The 16,277-nt window shown below is 46.3% G+C and overlaps 1 long non-coding RNA gene across 1 annotated transcript; it reads left to right on the forward strand.

Moving 5' to 3' along the window:
- The first annotated feature begins 387 nt into the window (after window positions 1-387).
- LOC140684472 (uncharacterized) lies at window positions 388-12,366 on the forward strand. The gene is made up of 5 exons (XR_012056780.1): window positions 388-2,932; window positions 4,211-4,351; window positions 4,691-4,812; window positions 8,947-9,047; window positions 12,006-12,366. It is a non-coding gene; the product is annotated as an uncharacterized lncRNA (long non-coding RNA).
- Window positions 12,367-16,277: the final 3,911 nt, after the last annotated feature.

Consider the following 16,277-nt stretch of genomic DNA (forward strand, 5'->3'; position numbering starts at 1 on the left):
TTCTTTTTTCTTTTTTTTTTTTTTTTGGCTGAATGGTGATTCAAACTCAAATCTTTGACTGCCAAGGGAAAAGCAGGAAAAAAATTAGGCATCTGCCTGGTGGGATATAATTGCTTTTAGATATAAAGATATTCAAATAATTAATTAAATCAACTTTTAAGCTTTATTTTTAGTTGTTTGCATTATTGGAGTGGTGTAAAGCCACCAGAATGGGCCAGATAATTTTGATGCAGGAATTTATGTGCACAAATTGTCTTTTTTTTTTTTTTTTTTCCTGCTTACACAGCTTCATTTGTGAAGCATTGCAGAGGGAACTGCACTAATACAAAGTGGTTGTTAGAACTTCAGGTAAGAGCTGATCTTTCTCATAAATTTCCATGTGTTGTCTGCTGGGCGTTTTATTAAGGAAAATTATTGGAGAGATTTGCCTGCTAGAGCTGATTGGCAACCAAACCACCTATTTTGGAAAAAAAAAAAAAAAATTAACAAAGTAACAAAAGAACCCTTTTGCACATTTTGCAGAGGAATCCAAAGAGCTGCTGCAGCACCGGCAGTGTAAGCAGCTTATTGGGGTTTGCCAAGAACACAGCAAATCCAGGCCTTGAGTTTACAATTATAATTACAGTGTGTTCTGCTGATTGCAATGTTCTGGCCTGACAAGGCCTGTTTAACTAAGCTGGCTCTGGAATGGAGTACCTACAAGTAATGTGATCTATTTATTAACGAGTGCTTTTTACAGGAGCGTCCATTCTGAGCCGCCTCATTATTCCACAAACGGGGAACTGGCTTTTCAGCAAGAGTCGTTTATATAAAACGCATCAGAGGAGTTATTTAAGAACAACACAAACCTCGATTAAGCTCTGGTGTGTGTTTTTAAAGGTTATTCTTGGAGGATTTTCCCTCCCAAGGAAAGCCAGGCAACGAAGGGTAGAAGCCGAGCAGAATGTTTTTCCCTAGATGCGCCAAAATATTCACTCAAAGATCAGCAGCAGCTTTCTGCAAATCCCCAAGCTTAGGCGTGCTTGTCGGACCCTTGACTCTTCCGTGGAGTTGGCGCTTCTCAGATTAAGCCCAACCCAACCAGGGAACCGCTCAAACCCGCGCGGATCCGGCGCCGATCCGCAGCCCACGGCGCCTTATCTCGGTGTGTAATCATGTAGCAGATCATGGATTCATTTGTAGCATTAAATAAAGACTAGCAGGGCCGTGGAGCCGGGCGGGCAGGAGGGATGCTCGGAGGATCATGGGTTCCCGGCATGCCCCGCTCCCCTTGGAAAGGCGCTGACTCACTCCCCGAGCAATCAGCCTTGTGTGCCATTACAAATGGGCTGGTTAATAGGCCTGCATCCATTATCATTAGTGCATCTCAGCACGCAGGTACATGATGGGGCCTGCCAGCGCATTTGCTCCAGCTCACTGAGCCAGGGGCCATGCTCCATTGCAAATGAGGATGAGGAACACCTGCTCCAGGGTTTTTCGGCAGACCGGAGTCATCCTTCACATCTCATGCAACACTTGTTCTGTCAGAATGCAATGCTGGCACCGGCCGGAGCGGGGCTGTGCCAGGCGTCCGACTAAAGATTAGACACTTCCCTGTGGTCTCTTGCTCAAGTTCAGCTTTGAATTTTTTTTTTTTTTTTTTCCCAAAGAAAGCTTTTAAAAATTTATCAAGTTCATATTAGGCATTCAGTCATTATGTTAAGGGTTTAAAAATAAAGATGAAAAAAAAAGCAACTTTGCTTCAGAAATTAACTTCTTTTTTTTTGGCAAATAGAATGGCAGCATAAAATATTTATTGGGTCTGATAATTTTATTCACAGTGCTGAGTTCTGGCTGTTTGGATACACTTTTTGAGAAAGGTTTTATTTTTGGAAAATTGATTTCCTCCCCCACCCCTCTATTTTTCTTTCTGGCCTTCTGCAACTATTCCCAGTGTTTGTGGGATTTTCTTTTTCATTGTCTGCACCAGGTGACCCGAGATGTGATATTGGACACTAACCAAAAGGGGGAAAATATGACAAAATATTGCCTTCTTCAGGCACATGTCTTTCCTTGCTCAGGCCTCTGCTCTGGCTGCCCTCCAGAGCCAGGACAAAGGCTTTCCTCATCCTGCTCCAAAAGGCACAGCGCTCGCTGCCAGCCCCAGGCTCGTTTGCTTGAGGCACTGGAAATCAAAATGAAGGGAGAAAAACCAGTTGGAATTTTTGAAGAAGCAGCTCTTGAGGTTTGTGATTTACACTGAAGGGCACAGTGAAGGTGGCAGAGTGTCCTTCCCATTTCCCTGCCCTGTGTAACAGGGATTTTACAGGCTGCTAAAGCTTCTCAGTCCTTAAAAAAAAAAGAATCCTGCAAGTGTGACCAGCTGGGAGATGCTGTCAGGCTCATGCACATCCCTTCATCCCAATGGATCACTTCCCACTGGGGAGAGTCCTCCAGATCACTCCCTGGGGAAGGCACTTGGTGTCCTCCAGTGACACTTCCCTGGCGAATGAGGAATCACCTTCTGAGGCAGGGCTGGAACTGAGCTGGAGCAGGAGGACATTCCCTGCCACATCCTGGCACAAATGCAGCACCAACCTCCACTCCTTGACCAGAGTCCTCTTTGTCTCCCAGGAAAGCAGAAAGAATGGGAGTTGCTGCTTCTCCAAAATGCAGGTAAGAAAATCTGACACTGCACTTGGAACAAGGCTTTAACTAAGAAATTCCTCTTTGCTTTCCATGCTTTTCTTTTTTTCCTGAGTTATTCCTTCACCACCTTCCCCAGTCCTCCCATCCACACTGAAGTGGCTTTTGGTTCTGCTTCCAGAGCCTCCAAGAAAATGACAACTGTTTCAGCAGGAAGCCTCATCTGGTGGAATCCAGGTTTCCACAGTGATGAAAAGATGCTGGAAGTTACAGATCTGCTGGTTTGGTGCTCTGCCAGGAAAGGGGAGTCCTCAGTTTGTACTTAGGATCCCAAGCTTTATCTCTGCTTTATGCTTCCCAGGATCCATCCATTTAACCCTTTTATGAGCTTTGATACTCAAATGGAACCTTGGACTCTGCTTCCTCTCTGTTTCTTGGTCCCTCCTGGGTTTGGGTTCCTTTTTTATGATTTGATGAAATGAAAATGCTGCAGGAAACTCTGATGTGAATGCTTGTAGATTAGAGATTTGTGTTAAACTTCTGAGGTTTTCTGTAATTTCTGCATTATTATACTGAAATATTCTTGTTTCTTCTTTTATTCTGGTTACTTCAGAAGGTCTTTAGGGCTTTGCTCACCCAATGCCCTTGGATTGCTGCTGGAGATGTCCCTGCCTTCCTCAGGGGATTGTGGGCTGGACACTGATAACTCAGTATCACCCACAGAAAAAAAGTTGAAAAGTTTCATATCACTTTGTTAAAATTTTAAGGGAGACAGAGACAAAAAATCTTCATCTTTTGAAATGCAGTTGTGACATTTTTTGATCTGTGACATAGTTCAGCGAAACCAAAAAGGAAATAGTTGTCCTGTGAGATTGGAGGGACCATCCACCCACCCAGGGCTGTTGGGAAATGATGGGACCTGCTGAGAAGGAAAAGTATGAAAAGAGACCAAACACAGAGAGATCTCACAGATTGAAATGGGAAATTTGGGAAGCAAAATACTTCCTGTTGCATTTAACAGACATTTAAATCAGTATTTACCTTTTTCCTTGTTTAAGGCAAATTTCCAGGTCTGTGCCTTTTGAAGGATTTGGGTTTGATGGGGTTTTTCCTCATGTAGTATAATTTTAATTTGAGTTTCTATCCATTCACTGACAGCTGCTCATAGTTGATGTTGCTGCAACACTGGAAAAAAAAAAAAAAGAGGTGCTGGAAAGGCCAATTTTCTACTCATACAAGTCTGAAAATCCTGAGGAAGAGCTGTTCAGAGGGATGGCAGCAATGCAGAATAAGGATGGATATGGTTGATGCAGGCTAGACATGGGGATATTTTAATTAGAAGCATGAGTAGGAAAATTGGGGTTTGTGTTGGACTTTTCCAGGAGGAACTCTAGAGGAATGTCTGGAGGACTCTAGAGGAAGCAATCCCTTGGGATCAATCTGTAAGTCTGGGTTTGGGAAAAGGCAGAATCAGGCAATGAGAGACAAGCCTGATAATTGTCTGTGGATGCTAAAAATTCTTGGTTTTCTCTGTCACAACAAAAATAAACAATTTATTTTTTTTTTTTCCCCATTCCATAGGGAGTGCTGGATACCTACTGGGACTTTCATCCCACCCTGCAGGGAAGAGCTCCAGAGGGAAATATGGATTATTGTTATTGGCTGGGAGTGCAGTGATGCACCTATGGTGCTCAGAGAGTTTCTTCCACAACACCCCAAACTCCAGGTGTAGGCACAACTCTGGGCCTCAGCACCCTTAAAAACATCACCTTTCAAGTTAATTATGCAACATGAGCAATAAATATTTAAAATATATCAGATATCAATTTTTTTAAGCATAGCCTTGAAGCTCAGGGTGTGTTTACATGCTTTGCTGGCTGAATGACCTAAATGTGTGTTTTTAAAATCCCAATCCCATCAGGATGTCAAGCAAACAACACCTCCACCCAACTTCCATATACTTTGAATACACGGATGCTGCTGTTAGATGGAGAAAGAGCTGAGTCTAACTGGGAAATTCCAAGTTTATGTAACTCCTAACCTCATTTCTTGCGTTGTGCTGCAGCCTTGCCCTGTGATAATCCATCCCTTTATCCCAGTGATGGAATGGCTGCAGCCAGACGTGCCAGGGAGCCCTGAGCCCGTGATGTGACAGCCCAACCAGACTTTGAAACCACATCTCTGGAGGTGAGAGGCTCATGCATTAACCCACTTGTGCTGCTACATTTTTAAAGCACTTTTTTTAATACTGAAAAGAAGAAAATCATCCTATGTTTTGGAACAAAACCCAAAAAGCATCAAGGGTTGAAATAGATGGTGCTGACAGAAATTCAAATGCAAAGAGAAGTTGGATTTGGTATATTCTGGTTTATTTTGGGGTGGGGATGTTCAGCATCCTGCTGTTTTGAGGTGCTGGGAGTTGGATGCCAGGGCACTACTACCCCACTCCCAGTGCCAGAACACAACATATCTTCACCCCAAAAAGCCAAATTGAGGTTTTGGCTGAAGGAACACATTGTATGTGATATTTGGCTGGTTAGCCACTGGCTCCTTAGCTATTTTCCTGCACTTTCTCTCCTTCCTCCCCCACAATTAGGTTGTTTAAGTACAGACTGCAATATTTAATACCAGATTTCAATGTCCTGCTCAGATTTTTCTATCACCTGTGGCTGGAGGCTGTGCTGCTGGAGTATGGGGATGGGGTCAGGGGGTCTTTTCCCAGTTGTGGAGCAGGGTGAGATGCACCACCACCTCCTGTCCATGGCTTCACCAACTCACCTGGTGCTGCCTCACTTTTCCCAAAGAATTTCCCCTGTGCCAGTGCAGTATCCCCAGTTTTGTGAAGAACATGGGTGAGACAGGTCTGGGACAAGGAAACTCTTATTTATAAACGTGGCCTTGTCAGGATTTGTGTCAAAGTCTCTGGAGATGCCCTCCAGCTTCCTTAAATTTCATTTTTTAATAATGAAGATAAATTTGAGTTTTACAAGCCCAAACATGTCTAAAACTAATAAACATTTTATACACGTGTCAAAAGATGCTTCAGAAGCAGCCAAACCATGGATTTTTTAACAACTGAGGGGGGATAACAACAAAAATCCACAACACACTCCTTGTTTGCCAAATTCCTGCAGCCTGAGCAAATTTTTTAGAGATGAGTTACAAACCCCAGATTAATGGAGCTTTAATGGAAGTGCTGACACTTCCTAAAACTGGAGCCACCCTACAACAACCCCACATCCCACTGCTGACCCCATCCCTCCTTCTCAGTGGGGGAATAATGCAGCACTTGAGAGAATTAACACACAGGGGGGAGATCCCGAGTGTTCTTACCCTCCTTTCTTCTCGGAGCTTGCAGGGAAGGGATTTGGCAGGAGGATTTGGCAGCCTGGCAGCTCGTGGGGGAACAAAAAAGAGCAGCTATCAGTGCAAAACGGAGCGACCTCTGTGGCTGGTGGCCACCCAGCCCCGCTGGCCCCCGCTTCAAACACACAGTGCTGGCTTTGTGGTGGGGCTGAGGAGGAAAGGCTCTTACAGCCTCCATCCAAGGGTTGTGGTTATCTCCCCTTGGAAATGCCACTTATCGATTCTTTGATGGTTTTTTGGGAGGTGTTTGCATCAAGCAGACAGAGTGGTTTGGTTTCCTGGGGTTGCTCCATGCTGGGAAGGTGGATTTGGGGTTGTGGGTCTGTGTTCAGACGTGCAGCTCCTCTGCGAGGTGTATGTGGGGATGTACAGCCTGGCTGGAACACAGCAGCTGGCTCACTTTTATCACCAGCTTTGCCATAAAACATCCCATTTTAATAAGCAAATTAGAGCCGAGGCAAACCTGCACAGGTGAGAGGAAATCTGTGAGCGTGATCAAAACCACATTTCTGATTCAGGACGGGATCGCAGGCTACGGGGAGGTACATCTGTAAATTATACAGGAAGCTTTCTTCAACAACTGATTCACCCTGACAGTTTTACTGGAGTATATGAAAATTAGTATTAAAGATGTGATATGTAGGCTTCTTTCCAGGAATTCCAATCTGGTTTCAATAAAATGAAAACACTGATTGGAAGTGAAGTTGCCTTCCAGTTTTGCCTTTGGCTATTATGTGTTCATTCGTGAAATGACTGAATTCCACAACTACTTTTAATATTCACCTTTTGAGTTCATCTCCTGTACTGGACACATTGGAATGATTAAAATAGCACCGACTCCTGAAGCTGGATTCTCTTTAATTTGAAACAGCCTGGGTGCTGAGGACGAAAAAATATTAAAAAAAAAAATGAATGCTCTGTTAAGTCCATCCTTCCTTAGCATCCAGTTGCTTCAGTGTGTGTTTAGGGTGGAATACTAATAAAGAAGTGGATGAAACATCCCTGAATGACTGTGAAAGAGCACAGTTCCACGCTCCCTGTCCCTGCAGGTTGCTGCTCCTGGTGGTGCCTGCTGGCTGGAAGGTTTGTGTGCTCCGATGCCGCCGTGCTTTGGCAGCTGCCTGGCCCTGCACATCAGTGCCACTGTGTGCTGAGCTCCTGCCAGGGACATGGCCTGGGAAAAGGGGTGCAGAGCAGAGATTTGGGGCCAGCAGATGTAAATATCAAAGATATCTGGTGTTTCACAATACAAACTGTTGCGTTCCAGCTTATTGTTCCAAACAGCTTTTGCACACGGGAGTTCTGCGCCAGATGAGTAGACCAGCTTCTTGCAGAGCATGAGTGATTTTATGCGTTGAGGAGCTCATAAAGAAATCCAAATTCCCTTGGATTTGCTAACACCTTCCAGACTAAGCTTGGTGCTTTGAGGCTGTTTTGTCCTGGAGATGGAAAAACTGGATCTGCTACTTTTAGGGAGGCGCTGGCTGGACCAGCCGTGGGGCAGAGCTCAGTGTGGCACCCAAGGCTGGGCTGCCATGACTTAATTGTAGTAGTTGAACAATTAAATTTCCTTCATTATTTTATGTAGAAAAGCTGGTGATTGTACTGGTGGCAGTGACTCCCTCTTAAATCTCCCCCAGGGCCTCTGTTTTTGCTGGGGAAAAGCCCCCACTCCTTGCTCCCCATGGCACTGTCTGTGCAGTTTCCTCCCTGCTCTGGGGTTGTGGAAATCTTTGATACCCTTTTTTCAGGGAGTTTAAGGGGATGTTTTCTCCTCAGCACCACTGGAGGTCCCAGCCCTGGGATCCACCACAGCTGACCCGAGGTGCTGCAGACTAAAAGGACATCTGTAATAAACAGTAATATTAAAAACTTTAGCACCTCTGTGAAACAAAGGAAAGCCCAGGGAAGTAATTTCAGCCTGTGTATTCAGTCACCTCTCTGGCAACCTCTGCAATAAGTATTCTGGCAAGTTATCTCACTGAGGGAAAGCCTGACTTTCTGCAGTTGTCCAAGGCAATCTTTGATTAAATTTTGGATGCTGTTACTTAGACATCCACTCCTGATGCACTTACCATATTTTGCAAAGAGAAGGTCTCTGTGAATTGAAAATTTCTGGTTATGTGCATTCAAGGTCATGCATAAAACAGCATCTAGGATCATGGAAAGTTGAGGAATTTAATCAAAATGCTGCTCTATAGTTTGGTGTGTTTTGTAGGATTAGCAGGGGCACCAATAATGCTGTCAATGCAGAGCTCATTTGGACACTTGTGAGTTATTGAGCTGCAGAGCAAACCTCAGCACAGCCTAAATCAACAGTTTTCCACAGTGCTGATGGCAACAGAAGTTCCTGATGGCTCCTCTTCCACACTGGAGAGGGACAAAATTGCAGTAGAGTTTTGAGGAAAAAAAGCAGTTTCAGGCTTTGGATATCTGGCTCAGTATTTTTGAGGTTCACCAGAAAGAGGCAGAACATCAGCCCTATACAAATTTAGGAATTTGTCACTCCCAGCTGAAGTAAAAGTTTAAAAACTCAGTATTTTAAAATGCAATGAATCTGCAGGATCCCCCTCTGGCTTCAGGTGACTGCTCCACACCCTGAGTCCCAAAGCCAAAGCCCTGGGGATTCTCCAAGGAGCAGTGGGTGAAGGTTAGTGATGGGAGGGATGACTGGAGGGTCTAAGACATCTTTCCTGGTGGAATTCTCCAAGCCAAGGTCACCAGGACTGCACTCAGAGCACATGGCAGAGGTAGGGGACATCTGAGAGATGCTCTGCAAAGCCTTTCTTCCTTTTTGGTGGCTTTTTATGAGACAGGAGGTTGGATGGGAGATAAAGGGGTTTTCACTGGTACCAGTAAAAAAAAAAGTAAATTTTATCCTGATGTATTTCGTGGAAATACTTCATAGAATTGAATACAGTCCATAACACTTTTTCACCTTTGTTTTCTTCTTAGGTGTCATAGACAGCTCTGAGCAGACTGCAAGGTGCCCTTAATGAGCTGGTATTATGGAACTGGGATTGCTGGATCACCCTAAAAAAATTCAGAGTATTGAGGTACCCAGAGCTTGTTCCCCTCTTCTGGATTCTCTAATTAAAGTTAATTTAAGGAATGAATTATATTTGATGTATTGGAATTTATACCAATATTTAATATGTCTATTAAATACATGGATGGCCCTAAACATGAATATGTTCATGGCCTTAATTCCAAATGTTCTCCCTTTCCCCCAAAAGAAACCAAATATTTTTTTTAATGATTTAACTATATATTATTTTCCTAAATGTTAATTTTCCAATTTCAATATTCGCCAGGCATTCTTTGCTCTTCCTCTCTTCTGAATTTCAGGACTTGATTCAATGATCTCAGAGCTCAGTGTGGTGGCTACATAGCCTTGCCTTATCTTCCTCTTTTCATTAACAAAGTTTTGCAGTTGTTTCTTCTAAACTTGTTTATTTTAAATCTGTTTGTTATGTATTTTTTTAATGGGTAAATAGTCCAAGTGTTTTTTAATGAAACACACCTTGTCTCCCTAAACAATGACATAAAACTGAGCCATGCTAAGCGTGGGCTCTTCCTTAAGGAGCAGGTGTAAAGGATGGATTTGCAGAAGGGTTTTCATTGCTTTCCTAGGCTCTTTCATGATGCTGCCTCAAATTGGAAGTGGCTGTCAGGTGAAATAAGAAATGCAGCCTAAGGACCGTGGGGCTGGGGACACGGAGCCACAGCCCAGCCCCGCTCCCCGCACCCTCTCCCTTCCCCTGAAAGCCAAATCAAGCTGCTCCCAGTCTTCCGCATCCCCCCACCAAATCTTGAATCCCTCCCCCACAAACACTGCTAACTACTAACTCATAAAACATATCAGCTGGGTTTATTACTTTTAACCATCTTTCCAATTGTGCTATAAAATAAAGGCAGATGCCATTTTAAGATCTTATTATTATCAAGGGCCAACTCCTCCAGCAGCACCTGCTTAGCAGCAATCTGCTTGTTTATAGTCCCTTTTTTATAGGTGACAGTTTAAGGTGGCTGTTCTCCTGTTACAAAGAGTTCTTTTTAATGTGGCAGAAGTGGCACGCACAGTAGGTGAGCTCCTTTCTTTCATCCAGTGATATTGAGACAGGGTCGCAGGTTCACCTGTGATTTTTGCTTGACAGCTTCGCCACACACATCAGGCTCTGCCAAATGCTCCGCCATTAATTTATGATTTAAAGTAATTAACTTTTGCTGATTAAAGTAATTATTTCAAGTGCATTGCACTCAGGCCCAAATGATGCTCACAGCCCCCTCTCCAGTTTGAGCTAGCAGCATGCCAAGTGCTTAAAAGCTGCACCAGGGAGCTCGCGGTGGCTTCTGCCAGTCTAACAGATCTGCCATGTTTATGGCTGACTTGTACTAACTGCTCATTTTAATGCCGAATCCTGGCAGAACATTGACACAGTGTGAAACCTTCATCCGGTAAACAAGACAAGCTTCAAATTGGTGACATCGATGACAGTGAAAACTGTTTAAATGAATCTTGCCTCCAGCCTTCCAGAGGTATTATGTTTTTGAGCGCTGCTCCTTCTCCAGATTGGCTGTTAAACAATTCACAGCTTTATCCAGCCTCTGCCTTTAGCGTTATGCAGGTGCAAAATTTAGGTTTCTTTGCTGGATTAAAGACCAAAAAAAATATCTCTGACCTGCCCCCCCCTCAGAAAAACCCCACCCAGACCTCACCAAACCCTTTTAAAGCGGCTTCAGAGAGAAACATGCAAAAGGAGTTTCCTTTGAAAATAAATCTGCCCTTTTGAAAGCGTACACGGGTTGGGAAGCTGCCTGGCATGTCCCAAAGTTAACATGTTTTGTGTGGGAGCCAATGTTGGCTGGTTTATTGTGCCTTCCCTGCGCAGGAGAAGGATGCGCAGCGGAGCACCGGGCGGGATCGCGTGGAATTCTGCCAGCGCCGGGCACCGCGGCAACGAGCTTTGTCTTACTGGCACCAAATGTTCCCAAAACTTACCTTTAGGGTTGTGTTATTGCTTTTTTTTTTTTTTTTTTTTCCTCCCCTCTCCCAGGAGAAGTTAGTCCTTGGAAATATCCTCTTGTATAAAGCCGGGGGTTTTTTTGCTGCTGCTCGCTGAGTGAAACCAAGCAAACCAATGGTTAAATCTGTAGGAATAAAAATATCCATGCTGGAAAAAATATATTTCCAGTACTATAAATACATTAAGCTGTTTTTCCCCCCTTATTTATTTATTTATTTATTTATTTATTTATTCATTCATTTGTTTGTTTAAATCAAATTTTAATTTGAAAGATAAGGGAAACAGTTTTTATCAGGGAGGGGCAGTGTGTTTTTTCCTGCTTTGCTGAAAGGACTGTCAGTTTTAAAAAGCTACTCACATTATCCCTCTCTCCTCTTCCAGTGCAACTGTAAAGAAATCTAATTTCATCTGTAATAAAGCACCTGATGGGCAGTGATCCCTGGCAAACAATATTTCAGCTTAATGCTAAGCATTGAAAAAACATCATCGAAAAATAAAGATGCCAAGAAAAATCATCTGCGTGTTACCTTGGCAGTCGTCCTCAGAAATGGGAGGGATAGCTCGAAAATCAGCCTGATTTTGGGGTTTTCTCCCTTTTTTTTTTGGTAATGAATGAAGTGTGGAGGGAAGGGAGGCAGCGGCGAGGGAGGAACCGCTCAGCCGTGCTCCCCACGCGCCTCGCGAGCAAAGGCTGAGCTCGCTGCCAAATCGGGCATTTCTGAGCTGCCAGGGAGCCCAGGCACTGAGCTAAGTGCACCAAAATCACTTCTCACAGCCCCTGCCGTGGGTGTGATGTGTCCTCGCCCCATCCTCTCCCTGTGCAAGGCGTGCTGCAAACTCACCCTGGAGAGAGTTTTGCAGGAAATGGTAATGCTGCTTTTTCAGGACTGATTGGCAAAGGTGTTTTGAAAATGCTTGTCAGAAATAAGATAGAGACAAAGGAGTTTCACTGGTTTGGTTTTTTAAATTTTTTTTAATTATTTCTAGGTCTCCACATAGAATCACAGAATGATTTGAGATGGAAGGGACCTTAGAGATCACCTAGTTCCAAATCCCTGCTATGAACATCTTCACATCCAATAATGTCTGGAGTCTCTGAAGATGTAATAGGACTGGAAAACTAATCTTGGAAAATTTTTTCAAAGCAAAACACACCTGGGATTTACTCAGGACCTGATCCAAACTCCCCTGAGATGGTCAAAAGCCAGCTGGTGGCCTTAGCCTCTGACTCTCCTGTGCCGTCTGCAGTTGTTTCAAGCTCAGCTGATCCTCTCGCGCTGGCTCAAGGAAAGTGATCATAATCCTCAAAGTATTCTGGGGAGGATAAGAGCAGGATTTGATGCTACAGGAATTGTGAGTGGCTGTGGTTGGCGTGGGAGATATTGGCAAAGCTTGGATCTCACAGCAACAGGAGCAGTGGTGCCACCTGGGGTGGGAACACCAAACACTGGTTTAAGCTGGGAGGTTGGAGGTTGTCTGCCTCCCATTGGCAATGCCAGGAATTGGGTATTCTTAAATATCTTTAAGTGCTGGGTGGCTGTTGGACTGGTTCTGGGTAGGGCAAGGTTGGGATGCTCCTGATGGGAAAACTCCTGTCTCAGTCCTTCAGTTGAGGACATCCCTTGAGCCATGGCAACAGTGAGAAATCTCAAGATCTAGTCAGGTGAAAAAAGTGCAACAGACACCAGGTAAAAACTCTCAGGAATTCAGAATTCCAGCATGCAGATGTGAAAGGCACATTTGAATTTAATCCCTCAGAATTATGAGAAGCATAAAAGTCCCCTTATGGAATGGCACAATGTATTAGCAGTTATTGGTGGTCAATCAAACCAAGGTACATGATGTTAATGGGCAAAGTGACTGTGTTTAAACAGTTGTCTACTTATTAAATCTTTAATTAAGGACATGCAAACCAAGTGATGAAGATTTTTGCACTAAACATGATAAATTGTGATTAGCAGAATGTTTTTAATGTGCTGCAGAGCAAGCCAGTTTTATTAAAAAAGAACAGAAGCCACCCAAATTTCTCCCAACAGCTTTACCTGTAATGACAGTGGTACCTCTGCAGGTCACAATAAATTGATTTTCTCTGTGTGTATTAACCCCTGACTGCAGTTTAGATCCTATTTTTTTCTGGTTTTACAGCCTTTCTTTACAGCATCTTTTGGGATTTATCTCAAACAGGCCAGACAAGCTGGAAGTGACTTTTTGGAAGCTGTCTCATGACTTTCTGCCTGGATTGCGTGTGATGTGAGTGTAAGTATTTTCCTGCTACAGCACACCCCTCCATAGGAATAAGTGCACTTACTTGACTCAATCAGCCATCTGTGACTCCATCAGCCACAGTGGAAACTAATGGTAATTGCCAATTGTTAACCAGACAATAGCAGATGCTAACTTTAATATCCAACAGTGCTCTTCCGAGCATCTTTTATGGAGACATGGCCTCACTTTAATACGTGTTTTCTTTCCCCAAAATAAGGCAACTTAGTGAAGGCTGATTAGCCTAGGGAGCTATGTGACTTGAAGCAATGAACTTCCAGGAATGGCAGCCCATGTGCTGTTTCTGGGCCATAATGTCTAGAATGCGAAAATTTAGAAGACTGGATTTAAAATTCTTCTCCAAATGTAATTTTTTTCCCAGTGAAATTTCACAAAGAGCCACGTCCTGGATGCTAACACGAGAGCGATGCCTTTCCTGGCAGTGTCCTTGCCTCCTATTAGATAATCAATTAGTCTCAGAACATTAAAAAGCAAAATGCTGCAACAGGATTTTCCACCAAATTCAAAAATATTTACTAAAGGATTTCATTGCTCCTGTTTATTTACACGGAAGCCTGAAGGCCGCACAACATAATGCTGCTGCTCTGGCACCAAGACAGCTCTGCAGCCTCGGCCTCGAAGGACATCTGGAGTTTCTGGGTCGCCGTGGTTCCTTTTTGCAGAAATTTGCTCGCAGAAAGTAATGAATGAGCCCATTTTCACTTCGACTGGGGCCTGCAGTCTACAGGAGACATTAGGAGCAATTTGTAGTCAACGTGCAGGTCTGTTCCATCTAAAACATTATCAATGAGCTTGTCAACCCGAGCCTTAACCTTCTTTGTTATTTTCATCTGCTCCTCTCTCAGATGTCTCTCCTCGTACCCATAACCTCTGAAGACTGGCAACAGGATGTCATACACCTGTTTTGCTCAAGGCTGGGACTCGGAGCCCTGCGCGAGGTTGTGTCGGCATTGGCTCGCTCGCTGCTTTGCTCAACGTATATGTCAGAATGTCAGATGATCGTTGTTGTATCTGCAGCTGTTGCATGAGCAGAGTGCCAGGGGCACAACTTTCCTGCAGTGAGCTTTAATTTGCTCTCCCCTCCCTGAAGAGCTCCCGCGTTTCACCTTGCTGCTGCTGCTGCTGCAGCTGGAGGAGAGCTCAGCCCGCGTGCAGCTGAGGCTGCGGCACGGGAGAGGCAGGGAGGGAGGCAGGGGTGAAGGGAGATGGGCAATGAGACTGGGAGGCAGGGAAGGAGGCAGAGAGGCAGGGATGGAGGCAGGAGTGCAGGGATGGAGGCAGGAGTGCAGGGATGGAGGCAGGGGTGCAGGGATGGAGGCAGGGGTGCAGGGATGGAGGCAAGAGTGCAGGGATGGAGGCAGAGAGGCAGGGACGGAGGCACAGGTGCAGGGATGGAGGCAAGAGTGCAGGGATGGAGGCAGAGAGGCAGGGATGGAGGCAGGGGTGCATGGATGGAGGCAGGGGTGCAGGGACGGAGGCAGGGGTGCAGAGATGGAGGCAGGAGTGCAGGGACGGAGGCAGGGGTGCAGGGATGGAGGCAGAGAGGCAGGGATGGAGGCAGAGAGGCAGGGATGGAGGCAGGGGTGAAGGGATGGAGGCAGAGAGGCAGGAATGGAGGCAGAGAGGCAGGGATGGAGGCAGAGAGGCAGGGATAGAGGCAGTGGTGCAGAGATGGAGGCAGGAGTGCAGGGATGGAGGCAGGAGTGCAGGGAAGGAGGCAGAGAGGCAGGGATGGAGGCAGGAGTGCAGGGATAGAGGCAGGAGTGCAGGGATGGAGGCAGGAGTGCAGGGATAGAGGCAGGAGTGCATGGATGGAGGCACGGGTGCAGGGATGGAGGCAGGGGTGCAGGGATGGAGGCAGAGAGGCAGGGACGGAGGCAGGAGTGCATGGATGGAGGCACGGGTGCAGGGATGGAGGCAGAGAGGCAGGGATGGAGGCAGGAGTGCAGGGATGGAGGCAGAGAGGCAGGGATGGAGGCAGGAGTGCAGGGATGGAGGCAGAGAGGCAGGGACGGAGGCAGGGGTGCAGGGATGGAGGCAGGGGTGCAGGGATGGAGGCAGTAGTGCAGGGATGGAGGCAGGGGTGCAGGGATGGAGGCAGGAGTGCAGGGATGGAGGCAGGAGTGCAGAGAGGCAGGGATGGAGGCAGGAGTGCAGGGATGGAGGCAGGAGTGCAGAGAGGCAGGGATGGAGGCAGGAGTGCAGGGATGGAGGCAGGGGTGCAGGGATGGAGGCAGGAGTGCAGGGACGGAGGCAGAGAGGCAGGGATGGAGGCAGGAGTACAGGGATGGAGGCAGCAGTGCAGGGATGGAGGCAGAGAGGCAAGGATGGAGGCAGGAGTGCAGGGATGGAGGCAGGGGTGCAGGGATGGAGGCAGGAGTGCAGGGACGGAGGCAGAGAGGCAGGGATGGAGGCAGGAGTACAGGGATGGAGGCAGCAGTGCAGGGATGGAGGCAGAGAGGCAAGGATGGAGGCAGGAGTGCAGCGATGGAGGCAGGGGTGCAGCGATGGAGGCAGGAGTGCAGGGATGGAGGCAGGAGGGCAGGGATGGAAGCAGAGAGGCAGGGATGGAAGCAGGAGTTCAGGGATGGAGGCAGAGAGGCAGGGACGGAGGCAGGGGTGCAGGGATGGAGGCAGGAGTGCAGGGATGGAGGCAGGGGTGCAGGGACGGAGGCAGGAGTGCAGGGATGGAGACAGGGGTGCAGGCAGAGGTAGACATGGAAGCAGGATTTGAGACAGGGATGCAGGAATAGAGGCAGAATTTGAGGCAGGGTGGCAGGGAAGGAAGCAGGGAGGCAAAGCATGGAGAGATGGAGGTGGGGAGGCAGACAGGGATGGAATCAGGGATGCAGGAATACAGGCAGAATTTGAGGCCGGGTGGCAGGGAAGGAGGCAGGCAGGGAGGGAGGGAGAAAGACAAAAAGGTAGGGAAACAGGGATGGAGGCAAAGAATCAGGATGGAGACAGAGAAGCAGG

Source organism: Taeniopygia guttata, chromosome 6 (genome assembly GCF_048771995.1).
Source record: "Taeniopygia guttata chromosome 6, bTaeGut7.mat, whole genome shotgun sequence".
Lineage (NCBI taxonomy): Eukaryota > Metazoa > Chordata > Aves > Passeriformes > Estrildidae > Taeniopygia > Taeniopygia guttata.